The sequence below is a fragment of the Saccostrea cucullata genome, unplaced genomic scaffold (assembly GCF_032062105.1).
Source record: "Saccostrea cucullata isolate Sc308-1 unplaced genomic scaffold, CSIRO_AGI_Scuc_v1 ctg1307, whole genome shotgun sequence".
Classification (NCBI taxonomy): domain Eukaryota; kingdom Metazoa; phylum Mollusca; class Bivalvia; order Ostreida; family Ostreidae; genus Saccostrea; species Saccostrea cuccullata.
Window position 1 is genome coordinate 76,477 of NW_026933965.1, and position 11,827 is coordinate 88,303.

The 11,827-nt window shown below is 35.9% G+C and overlaps 1 long non-coding RNA gene across 1 annotated transcript; it reads left to right on the plus strand.

The window, feature by feature from the left end:
- The first annotated feature begins 220 nt into the window (after positions 1-220).
- Positions 221-992, plus strand: LOC134239702 (uncharacterized). Its single transcript, XR_009986274.1, has 3 exons — positions 221-276; positions 449-543; positions 891-992. It is a non-coding gene; the product is annotated as an uncharacterized LOC134239702 (long non-coding RNA).
- Positions 993-11,827: the final 10,835 nt, after the last annotated feature.

Sequence of the window (11,827 nt, forward strand, 5' to 3'; positions counted from 1 at the left end):
CCAGGTTTTTCTTTTATTTAATTTTTTATTTTCTTTTTGTTTCTGAACATTAAGTTTGTTTGAGAAATATGTAAGTACTTTGGTGTATTTCATTTATGATGTTTTTGTTTTAATTCTTTTAGGGTCCAAATGGAAGAAAAGAGATATTGGAGCTAAAGGCTTTAATAAGGATTCGGGTAATTCCGGTGCAAAGGGCGATTTAGCACCATCTGGATTTCCTGGTTGATCAGGGAAACCCAGGGACATCCAGAGAGAAGGGCGATATTGGAAATAAGGGTTAGCTGTGGATTTTGTTTTTGTAAATATATATTACGTAATATTCAGATAATTGTTCGAAAACATTGTGCTGACTCGCTACTTCATAGAGTATAAAGAGAAAAAAATTATAGTTAAGTTGTTTGTTTGATCGTATGGTACATGTAATACATTAAATTATGTTACTATGTAGGAGCCCAAGGGCTTCCCGGTGATAAAGGTGACAATAGCCTTAAAGAAAATTCAGGAAAAGGACTTGATCCCAAGTGTCTTTGTAAATTTAGATTTGTACATATAGATCTACAAGCGTACATACGTTGTGTGAATTGATGCCCATGTGTTGAAATTGTAGAGTCTTTGCTTTGGAGTCGCGGAGTAAGGTATTCTTCTGCTGGGGTTTGTTTAAATCATTTTGGGGCGTGGAGAACCGAGGTTCTTTTTCTAAATAGGTGCTGGTGCGGAAAATTAATGGCCCTGAGTGCCAAGTATATGTCTTAATTTGCAGTCCACTTTCAGATAGCAGTAGCAAATCTATGGATGAAAAATTCTCGAGAGGGACATTAAACAAAAAAAGCAAACAAAACGGATATTGGCTTCAAAGAAAAAATACATACTGTTCTATTACAGCTCCAAAGCAGAGGAACAACCAAATTCAGAGCAGAATTCTCGACAGAGTCATGATGGCGTGTCCGATAGGCAATGGTACCATAGTTAATGTTACATGGTCAAAAGAAGGGGCCTCACAAGTACCGGGTATCTAATGGTCAAAATGGAAACGATTTCGTTGTACCGGAAGTGTATCGAGGTGACCCTGGGATAAACAGGTTAAAGGCTTTTCACGTGAATTTTTTATGTCGATTATCACAGTTTTTTTTTTTCTAGTCATAAATCAAAATTTATGTATTGATGTATAGGTGCAGTGCGCAGGTATTAGATTCCAATGGAGTTCCATTGTTTATACTAAAAATAATGGAAAATCCTAAGTCATATTGAAATAAAAGGAATTATTTTAATTTTACTTTGTTTTATTTTAAGTTTTTCATGACGTTTGTTTTTCTGCATTATGAATGTTAAGGTTGACTGCTTCTATGCAAAGGCTGATAACTCCAAGATTATAGGGTCATTTTTTTTTTATTTAAATATAATTAACTCCTCAAAGAGACTTCTTTCAATTTTCTTTGCCAAGATATTTAGCTCTTTTTTCAATTTATCATCATTTTTTTTTTTTTACAATTTATCACCATACACTGCAAAAAAAAAAATAATAACTAGTGGAGTTTACTAAGAAGATTAGTAAATCTACTGTCCCTACAATCACTGCCGTAAAAGTAGTTTTACTAGGTACAGCGTGTATTGAGTAAATTTACAAGATAACATTAGCACACCCTATTACCGGCAACTGGGACGACAGATGCAACTGTGACAACAGACACGAAAGTTTTTTATCGCATTACAGGTAGGTGATTTTTAAATAAATTTGTGGCAATTTAAAACATCCATTTACTACAGTATTGTGGTTTCCTGATTTGGTCAAACCATAAACTTCTTCTTCTTAGAATATATAACCTTGATTTACTCATTAAAATGGAAAAGGAAAAGAGGAAAGTTAAAAATTAACCGTCGTCCACCAAAAATTGGTCAAACTCAGCTTATTTCATTAAAATTGTTACTTTAATGTCAGATTTCTTTTTGTATATAAAAAATTAAGGCTCTTTACGATCTAAGTCCAAAATGTGAATAGTCTTACTTGTTTAAGGAAATACAAGGCGTAGTCTTTAACATATGGTGGAATACAATACTGGAACCTTTTTTGATTCAGAAAATTACTTATATTAACCGCGTCAATTCCTTTATTCGAGTATTGAAGTTTATAAAGAAAAGACGGTTTGTTTTCAGCAAAACGTGCAGGTTTAAAAAGCCTATGATTTACAATATCCATCATCACAGTATTCGTATAACAAAGGATCCGAGACTATATTCCGGTTTTGAGGAATCAGAGATTTGACTTTCCTTGATCTTTTCAAGAAAACTGATTAAAAGGTTCAAATGGACAGAGTAAACTTTGGTGCGAATATAATGTTGACCTAACTGTTGATTTATATAAGGTAGTAATGATTAAAAAGAGACGTCGTGTAATACAGATTTATTGTTAGACCAATGCCCATGACTGCGATTACGTCTCTGTGTATGGTTAAAAAGTCCCATCACATTTTATTGTTTCACCGTGGACTGGAAAGAACTGTACGAGGGTTGTCCCGTAAAATCGTGGACAAGTTGTCTAGTGTAAAAAATAAACATCACTGCGTTCTGAAATTTTCACTTTTATTTAGTACATATTTTAGTAAAATACACAGCAAGTTTCAGATAAATATATGCATAAATAAACAAATTATGTGATTTTATGCCATATATTGTATCACCTTACGGCGCATGGATTATAACGTCAAAGTGTCTAAAACAGCGTCACGTTTTATCTTTGCTGAAAATGAAGTTGGATGAGTCCGACTTAAATTTAGGAATTTCATTGATACACATTCTTTAGTCTCCATAAACATTCGAAGAACCAACTGGCATCCTTATGTGATCTTCTGAAGATTTATCAGTAAGTTACGGACAATATTCTCACTAGAAGAAACAAGGATCAGGACTACGTCATTGTCAGGAAGAGAGAGAGACAGACTTACAGTTTGTTTGTTCACAAAGGCTATGTGCAGCACGGAGTGCTTGACAGATCACCGTCTAACAGTCTATAAACTTCACCTTCTCAACTTCCGGATCAAACTCAGAATACGTCCTCAGGAGACTAAGGCTTCAAAATATCTCAATTTTGGTAAGCTCAAGTTGCCTTCCACCTCTCAGTACTTTGCTGACACCCTGGAAGAACGCCTAAACTTCACCCTAACCCTAACCCTGGATGACAACAACGTGGAAGCAGCATGGAACACATTTTGTAATATAGTGTACAATACAGCCTTCGAGTATCTTAGGCCCTCCACCAAAAATAGCCCTGGTTTGATGAGAACCGTGCCGAGATCATGTAGCTTCTAGAGGACAAACATTGCTCCAACAAGGCTCAAACAGATGATTCCACCTCCACAGCCAAGAAAGACGATCTGAGGAACGCTTGCAGCACAGTGCAGCAAAAGCTTCGGGATACTGAGTATGCGAGCTCCTGGCTGAATGCCAAAGCTGACGAGATCCAACGCTACTCCAAATCTCATGACAGGCCTAGGAAGAACTTTTACTGTGGACTTTGGGAAGTCTACGGGCCAACTCCATCAGGCTCATCCGCAGCTATGATAAGGCTGTCCGAAGGCTTAAAATGACTTAAAAATATACATTTAATTTGAGCTAGATTTTAATTTCAATATGTGATCCGTGTTTAAAATTGCAGTCAACTTGAGATAATAGTTTAATCGGGTATTTTAATAAAGCATTTTTGTGATGTCACATGACTGTGTTGATCATGTGACGGACATTTAAGTTATTCTTAAGTGTTGTACAAAAATCGCTTCGGCACAAATGCAAAACAAAAATATTGTGCAAAGTTTGTTATATAGATCAATTCATCGTGATCTCTGGTACATAAAAAGTGCTGGGGGCAGGTTTAATTTTTACTACTTAAGAAAATTTTAAACGAGAAATTCAACTTTCCAACATAAGAAAGGGTATTCTTCACTCTTTATCGCGATTTATCCAAAAATAGATAAACTATATACGATCCCCAGCAAATTTCAGTTAGAGGACATATTCTCTGTTAGATTCACGCAGAATATCTTCAATTTATCCTTGTATTTCATTTGTGCCAGTCAAATATAAACACGATTCATAAATTCTCATTCTGTGTACGGACGTATACGGGGAGCGTTTAACGTATAATTTTTTTCGCTATTGTTTGAATATGTGCATATGGGACAGGCAAAAGGAAAAGGGATATCTAGGAGGGTTGTCCGTAAAGTTCGTGGACAAGCTAAAAATTCAATAAAAGTTGCGTCATTGATATTTATCATTAGCATATTTCTAATTCTTTACTAAATGTGAGTTGAATAATGTAAAATCTTATTCAATTTCAAATGTTTATTTTTAATTATGGCTTCATAATTAGATTTGGAATGGAGACCCGGAGCACCGCAAAATTTTAATTTAAAAATTATGTATTACTTTATAAATTTTATTAGTATTTTATAAAAATCTGCGGAAATCTGGATGACTGTAACATTATGAGGTTGACAGAAGCTATCACGTCAAAATTGCAAAATCTGAATGTTCAAAGTTGTAAAATGGCTGAGCAATCAAAGTTAGAACTTATTAAGAGGGATCGGAATTGTTCCAAAAAAGGACGTTTTCGGAATAGGTGGAGCAGTGAGCAGTGATGAAATTCTTCGTAGATATAGGATAAACACCTACAGAGAACAATGCAAATTTAAAACAATCGGGAAAACATAGTAAAAGAAGCCGAACATTAGTATTTAAGTGACATATAATATTTTCGGACGGAAGGAACGGTTCATAGGATTACATGCGTGAAGAAAAACCATAATTCCGAGATTGCAGTGCTGTAAAAATGACTTTCATAACGTGACTTCACCGTTTTTTCGCAAATAAGACCGATTTACCTGGACAGAGGTTGAATGATTACAGGCTATGATACAGGCATTGTTAAATATTATTTTACGTGTGAAACCTGAACATTTTTGCACATATCTATGAGTGGTTAAAGCGACATAAGAAATGTATTGAGTTAAACGGTGACTATGCTTAGAAAAAGTACATGTACTCGTAATGCTTTTGACGTCGGGTAACGTCAAGAATTTCATTTTAATGCTCCGGTTTTGAGTGTATGTCTTTTTTTAATCTAATAAAAATATAATAATTTGTGCTTTGTTTTTGTCGCAAACTTGCATGTTAATAAAATAAAACATAAATTTAATGAAAATAATGGTTTCATATATTTTATCAATGTTTGTCAGCAATTATCAAAGTTGTCCACGAACTTTACGGACAACCCTCGTATGTTTCATTTGTTCAACATCATAACAGCACATGGAGCATAAAAACTATCCCAGCACTTGAATTAAACAACAACGCCCCCCAAAAATCTACATGCCATGTGTAAAAATTATGACACTTTCCCCTTCATGTAAGCTCAAGTATGCAGTGCCTTGACGTCATATTCTATTATGACGTCATATCTAGGTAGTTGAGAGAAGTAACATCAGTTTGAATAGTTTGATATCTTACGGACAGCCTTATCCTAGCCGCGTCCCCTCTCCTCAGTGATGACGGGTTAACACTCACCACAGAGAAGGAAAAGATACTTGACAGGTGGGCGGAACATTTCATTGGCGTTCTGAACCGCCCTTTTACAATCAATGACGAAGCCATCAACCGTCTTCCCAGGTACCCATCAACTAGTCACTGGATGCCGTCCCCACGTTGGATGAGATCCAGAAAGCAATTAGTCTGTTGTCAACTGGCAAAGCACCTGGCCGATAGCTCGACACTATATCCCAGTTGCGATTTACAAAGAAGGGGCGTGGCTCTAGTCGAAAAACTCCATTCTCTGCTTCTGCTAGAATCGGCCTGACTAGTCACCTCCGCACCCACCGTCCAGATCATCCCCTCCCCCACGAAGATGAGACAGTGATCATCGTCGTCACCGACGGATGGATGACTAAACTAGTATATGTGCGTTGGTACTTTTTCTTTATACAAATTTTTTAAGTATATGTAATTGTTGATAAAAAGTCGTAAAAATATGCAATTTTTGTTAGAATCACGACCGTTCACGGTAGCTCAGTCGGTAGAGCGCTCGCTCCGTGATCGGGAGGTCGTGAGTTCGTAACTCGGCCGCGACTGACCTAGTCGTTAAAGTGGGTAGCAACTGTTCCTTCGCCATGCGCCATGCGCTCGGCACTTTGAAGTGAAAGTTGCGGGTCCTTCGGATGAGACCTTAAAAACCGAGGCCCCGTGTCAGCGGTAGGCGTTGGCACGATAAAGATCCCTCACTGTTCAATGGCCCTGAGTGCCGAGTAAAGGTAAAAATTTGAAGCCCTTCACCGGCATACGGAGACGTCTCCATATGAGTGAAAAATTCTCGAGAGGGACGTTCAACAATATACAATCAATCAAAGTTAGAATCACGGCTAGTAACTCAATTAATGCTGTTTTTATATGTTCATCATATCTCGGGAGTAATTCTGGTAGAGCTTTCTAACACGGTTGGCAACTGTGTGACAAATACTTTGCAGGTTGTAAATATATTTAGCTCAAAATACCTAATTTTAGCAAATAAAGGGCAATAACTGTGTCTCCAGCATTGAAGCCACAACAGATTTGATGCTATCATACATTTTTTTTACTAGTTAGGTGCATACCTTACCAAATATCACTATAAAATTTATTTACCCAAAATGGTACCGACCACCCCCAGTGGTTTATGGACTTAAAAGAACTTTGTTCTTTTCGCACATTTGCCTTCATATATACCTGTTTTGTTGTCAGTGCCCTTAAAATTTAAAAAAAATCATGCTGAACAGAAAAAAATAATTTGAATTTTGAAGCCAGAAGTTCTGATGTATCCCAAGTAAGAAATTTGTCAGATGGAGTGGAAAGAAAAAAAGAAAATAAAGAAGATTTGATGGGTAAGTTTGTTTGAATGTTTGCTTGTTGTTAAACGTCACTCTCGAGACTTTTCAAACATATGGAGACGCCACCTCTGGCTGGTGATCTAGAATATACAATTATTTAATGCCTGATTAGTCAATAGACCAGAATATTTTTCCCTCGGTGCAGGGAACAGCTCAGTGTGTTCTATTGCCCGAGGCCAGCGGCCGAGGGCAATAGAACACACTGAGCTGTTCCCTGCACCGAGGGAAAAATTTTCTGGTCTATTGACTGTTTAGGCATTAAATAATTGTTTTATTTCCTAATCTTATTTTCCGTATTAACTGTTCACAATTGTATAATCAGTACAGAAGGTTCCCGTACCATATTGTAAACGTATACCTAGATATGATGCATCTTTAATATTAATTAAAGATTGATTGTATGGACTATTGTTTACATTCCTCTCAAAAAAAGTTTCACTCATATGGAGACGCCACCACTTGCCGATGGAGAGGGACCTTTTTCGTGCCAACAGTGCACCTACTGCGACACGGAACCTCGGTTGATAGGTCTCATCCGAAGGACCGGTCTCCACGTCCCACATTGTATTAATTAAAAGTAACTCTCATTAAATAAAATATCCGACCATTGAAATCACATAATTTTTAAAAACAATGTCGAAAGATCGAATAAGATGATTGTTTACCATGTCTGTGCAGTGTTACAAACAACTAAATTTGAAACCCGGATCGGTTTTTTCCGAAATACGTTGCCGGTCAATAGAACGTGCAGTCTATTGACCGGGCAATAGATCGCAGTCTATTGACCGGGCAATAGATCGCCAGTCAATACATCGGTTTGAAAAGATAAGAAAAACTGAAAACACATACAGAATAGATGAAAATATTAAATCTATAATAAAACAACAAAATTCACTTGATTAGGTAATAATTTGTTCTACAAAGGCAAGGTATAAAAAGACGCAGGATATTACAATGATTGATGATATTGTTTAACTATTATCTGTTGTGTTTTACGTTGAATTAGAGTAAATTCAATATCCGATGTAAGATTTTAGTATTTTTTTTAATCAACTAATAATAATAATAATAGGATTGTGCAGAAATTTTATCATTTTTTTGAATATTCTTTTTTCTATTATGTATACCGTTCACGGTAGCTCAATCAGTAAAGCGCTAGCTCTGTGATTGGGAGGTCGTGATCTCGCAGTACTGTTAAAACCCCAGTCACATTTCCAAAAACGACCAACGGCCGACGGGTTTTGAAGCAAAAATGGGATTCTTCGGGTGACTGTCGGTAGTTCATCGGCCGTATACTTGCCCGATTTTACCTCTTTTTTGTCGGCCGACCAAATTTGTGTCCATCCGTCCAAGTTATAATTCTTTTTTCTGCGTCGGTGGCCGATATCTTCAATTGAAGTTATCCATCGACCAACCTTCGATCATCGTCTGACCATCGGCGGTCAGTTTAAGTTCGTCGTTCGAAAATATAAGGGTGTTCAAAATTTCGGCCGACGGTTAAGGGGGATGTACAAGCCATACTGGATCTAGTCTGGTGTAAAATAAGAAATACCAAAAATGCGCTCAATACTCTACTAAACTAGCCCAAAGTTACTCAAAGTGCTAATGCACTAGTTACCTACTATTAGAGACCAAAATTAGTCAACAATTAAGTTTATTTTGTTTTAATTAGGAGGAAACTTATCATGTTAGAACTGCGCAGCTACAGCATTTACAAGATGATAAATGCATTGGAAATGGTGTTAGTTTGATTCATTGATAATATGGCTACAACCATTTGTTTCGCTTTTTTCTTGTCATTATCCATATTAATTCTTGAAAATTTGATTTTTCATATGGGTGCCTTCCTGAGGCCATGTGTTTATTTCGTCCGCCATTCCTCTGTCACACAGAGTTCGAATAACATTGATTTTAGAATAAATGCGACCATAATAACATCAAGACAAGAAATTACTAAGTAATAATCATTAGGTTATATTACTTACTACTTTTATTTGTTGCATCGCATCATCTGATTAATGAAAAAATGCGATTTTAACCCCACTCCAGCAAATCGGGAAAAACTGATCTGTTTACAGTTCGAGTTTCCTCGTTAAGATTATTTTACTGAGCACGTGGTTGGCATGTGCATATATCTGCTGTGGATAGATCCGTTTATTACCATGATTATATTAAATTTTTCATGAAACAAGTCTTGATAATTTGTTGGTTTCTTTAAAACTCAAGAAAAAAAAGATAAAAATGTCCTAAACATATGTGTTTACGGCGGGGTCTTTTTTCTGTGGCGATAGAAGTTATTTTCAAATGGGGCACTGCAAGGAGGATGCTTAGCAATTAATTTGAAAATGTTAAACAATATGGGGTGCATGAAAAACAAATTGTAATTACATGTCTTACATTCGAAAATTGGTACATATGTATATTTTGTTTAGAAGTTAGATAGAAAAAATAGGCAGTTATAGGATTTCCTTCAGGCACCTCACATAAATAGCTAGATTGTTTGCAATGACCAACACATTGTATGGAGTAATGTTTGGACATAAAAACGCATCATGTCTCATTATGTTGACAACGTTGTAAGCTCTCGCTCATTGAACATACGAAGCTTGATAAAATATATTGAGTTGTTTCTTTGAAATTTAGAAGCGAGTATAATGTTTGCAAAGAAAGGTCCATTGCATATGCTATGTCTATCATCGCAATAAAAAGTGAGAGCAACCCCCCCGAAAATCCTGTAAAAGATTTTTAAAAAAAATTGCATTACTAAGTACGTGATGGAATATGTACTAGCCTTATAAGACCACTTGTTATAAAAAATATTTGGTTGCCCTCTCTCCCGATCTACTGCCTGGAAATGGCCCGACTAATTTTTTTTACATCCCATCACACAATATTTTTTTCTTTTTCTTCCGTCAACAATTGTGTTTAAATTTTAAGGAATTTCTTTCTCACCTATAAATACGGACCCAGTAATTTTTCCCTGAGTTGGGAGGACCACCAAACGTCATTTTAAAGATGGTATAAAATATTCAACTATGTTGATTTTTTTTCTTTACTTTGTAAAAGAATGATTGCACTTAGTGTACTAAACGTGGCCCCCGGTAAATTGCGCAAAAATAAGGTAAAGAAATTAGCCTAATGAAATTAATAAAACAATTCTTCAAGGTCTAGATCGCAATTTTGCAAAATTACAGAAATTAAAAGTGAGTAATATTGAAGAACGAGGCTGTGTTTTGTAAGAGGGGTCAATGCAAATCACGAATCTCCATTGTTATTCAAAGTTATTCCGATTTTTAGAGCTGAAATACATAGTGAGCGCATGCTTGCCCAAATTTCTCAAAAGGACAGAAGGTGTAGAACTTTTGGAAATTCAACATATTTAAGGGAGAATTTTGGGCAAGCCTGCGCTCTGGGTAAACTTTTTCAAAAAAAGGTACAAAACGCCAACAGTTTTCTTCACTGTTTACGGGTATTTACCTGTCATTGACCTCATTGTGACCTGTTTAATATTTCAATTTACCACGTGATTTGTAGACCCAGGTAACATTGTGAATACAAAAAATCGATAAACCACGTGGTTGTAGATTCCTTCGAAAGGCGTCCAACTTAGACCGTTACATGTACATTTTCAATCAATCAACATAGAATTATTTCTTTTTTGACAAGTGTTTTAATAGGGTGCTGGAATATTTAATTGGAAAAAAATGTAACGATATCTTATTTTTAGTCCTTGGGTTTAAGGGGCACGTTTAGAGGCTCAACGAGTTTCAAAGATTTAGCTCCCATCTTCAAAGTAGCATCATTCTTCAAAGTGTTTTTGACTGTAAAAAATATAAGGACACGGGGTAGAATGTGTTGATTGTTTAACACTGGCATGGAATTCTTACTGGTAACCCCCCCCCCCTCGCCCCCCCCCCCCCCACACACACACACACAAAACCAATAAAAAAACAAAACAAAAAAAACAAAAAAAAAAACAATCGCACATACAATTAATAAAATTGTGTTAGTGATAAAATATCACCACATGCAGCATCACAAAAAAAATATTCCGTACACTATTATTTGTGAGAAGTACGGGGTATTTACTGTACTTTAAAAAGTACAAATAGAGAGAGAGAGAGAGATATGCTTAAAATTGAAATACGGCACTAACCTTTGAAAAAATATAGAAGTTTTTCTTAAATATGATTTTCCCCGTTTTCATATAAAAGTAGGCTCAGTTTATTTGTTTAATTTAGTGTTAAATTTCCACCGAGAAACGACCACAAGATGGGGGATCTGGATTTATAGGGATCACATACATCTCAAAGATCCTCCCCCAGTACCATCTTTCGTAAAAAAAAATGTCGTAATCCTTGAAAAATTCTTTGTGTTTCTTTTTCTGTATACAGTTTGTATTTTGTATTAAATTCCAAAAGCCATAAAAACTGGCTAAATATTACATGTTTTCAATCGATCGATGAAATGCCCCGCCTACACTGAATATTAATGTGACACAATTAAAACCCAACTCGGACAAGCGCAACATTCCGGAATTAACGCGAAGTATATGGCTTTTTAAATTACCATTTATAAAACTAAGACGCCGTTTTCAGCGTGAATTTTTGCAAGTAATATACTACAAAGATAACAAAGTATGAGTTAGGTGTAAAATAATTACCTTTTGAGTTAATTAGATAAAGTTAGAGGGGTCCGAAAAAGGGGCCACGGCACTATGCTTAAGTGGATACATTCTTTTAATTTTGACAATATGGGCAAATAGAATTTTCGTCACAAGTACCTGCATGACGTCATTTTCAGATTGTGACATCACAAACAAGGAGCAAAACTTCAGCATATGCTATTTATAGAACTTGTGTTTGGCTATGTTTCTAATCTGAATTGTGGTTTAGTAGATATAGAGTTGGTTCGAACTTTTT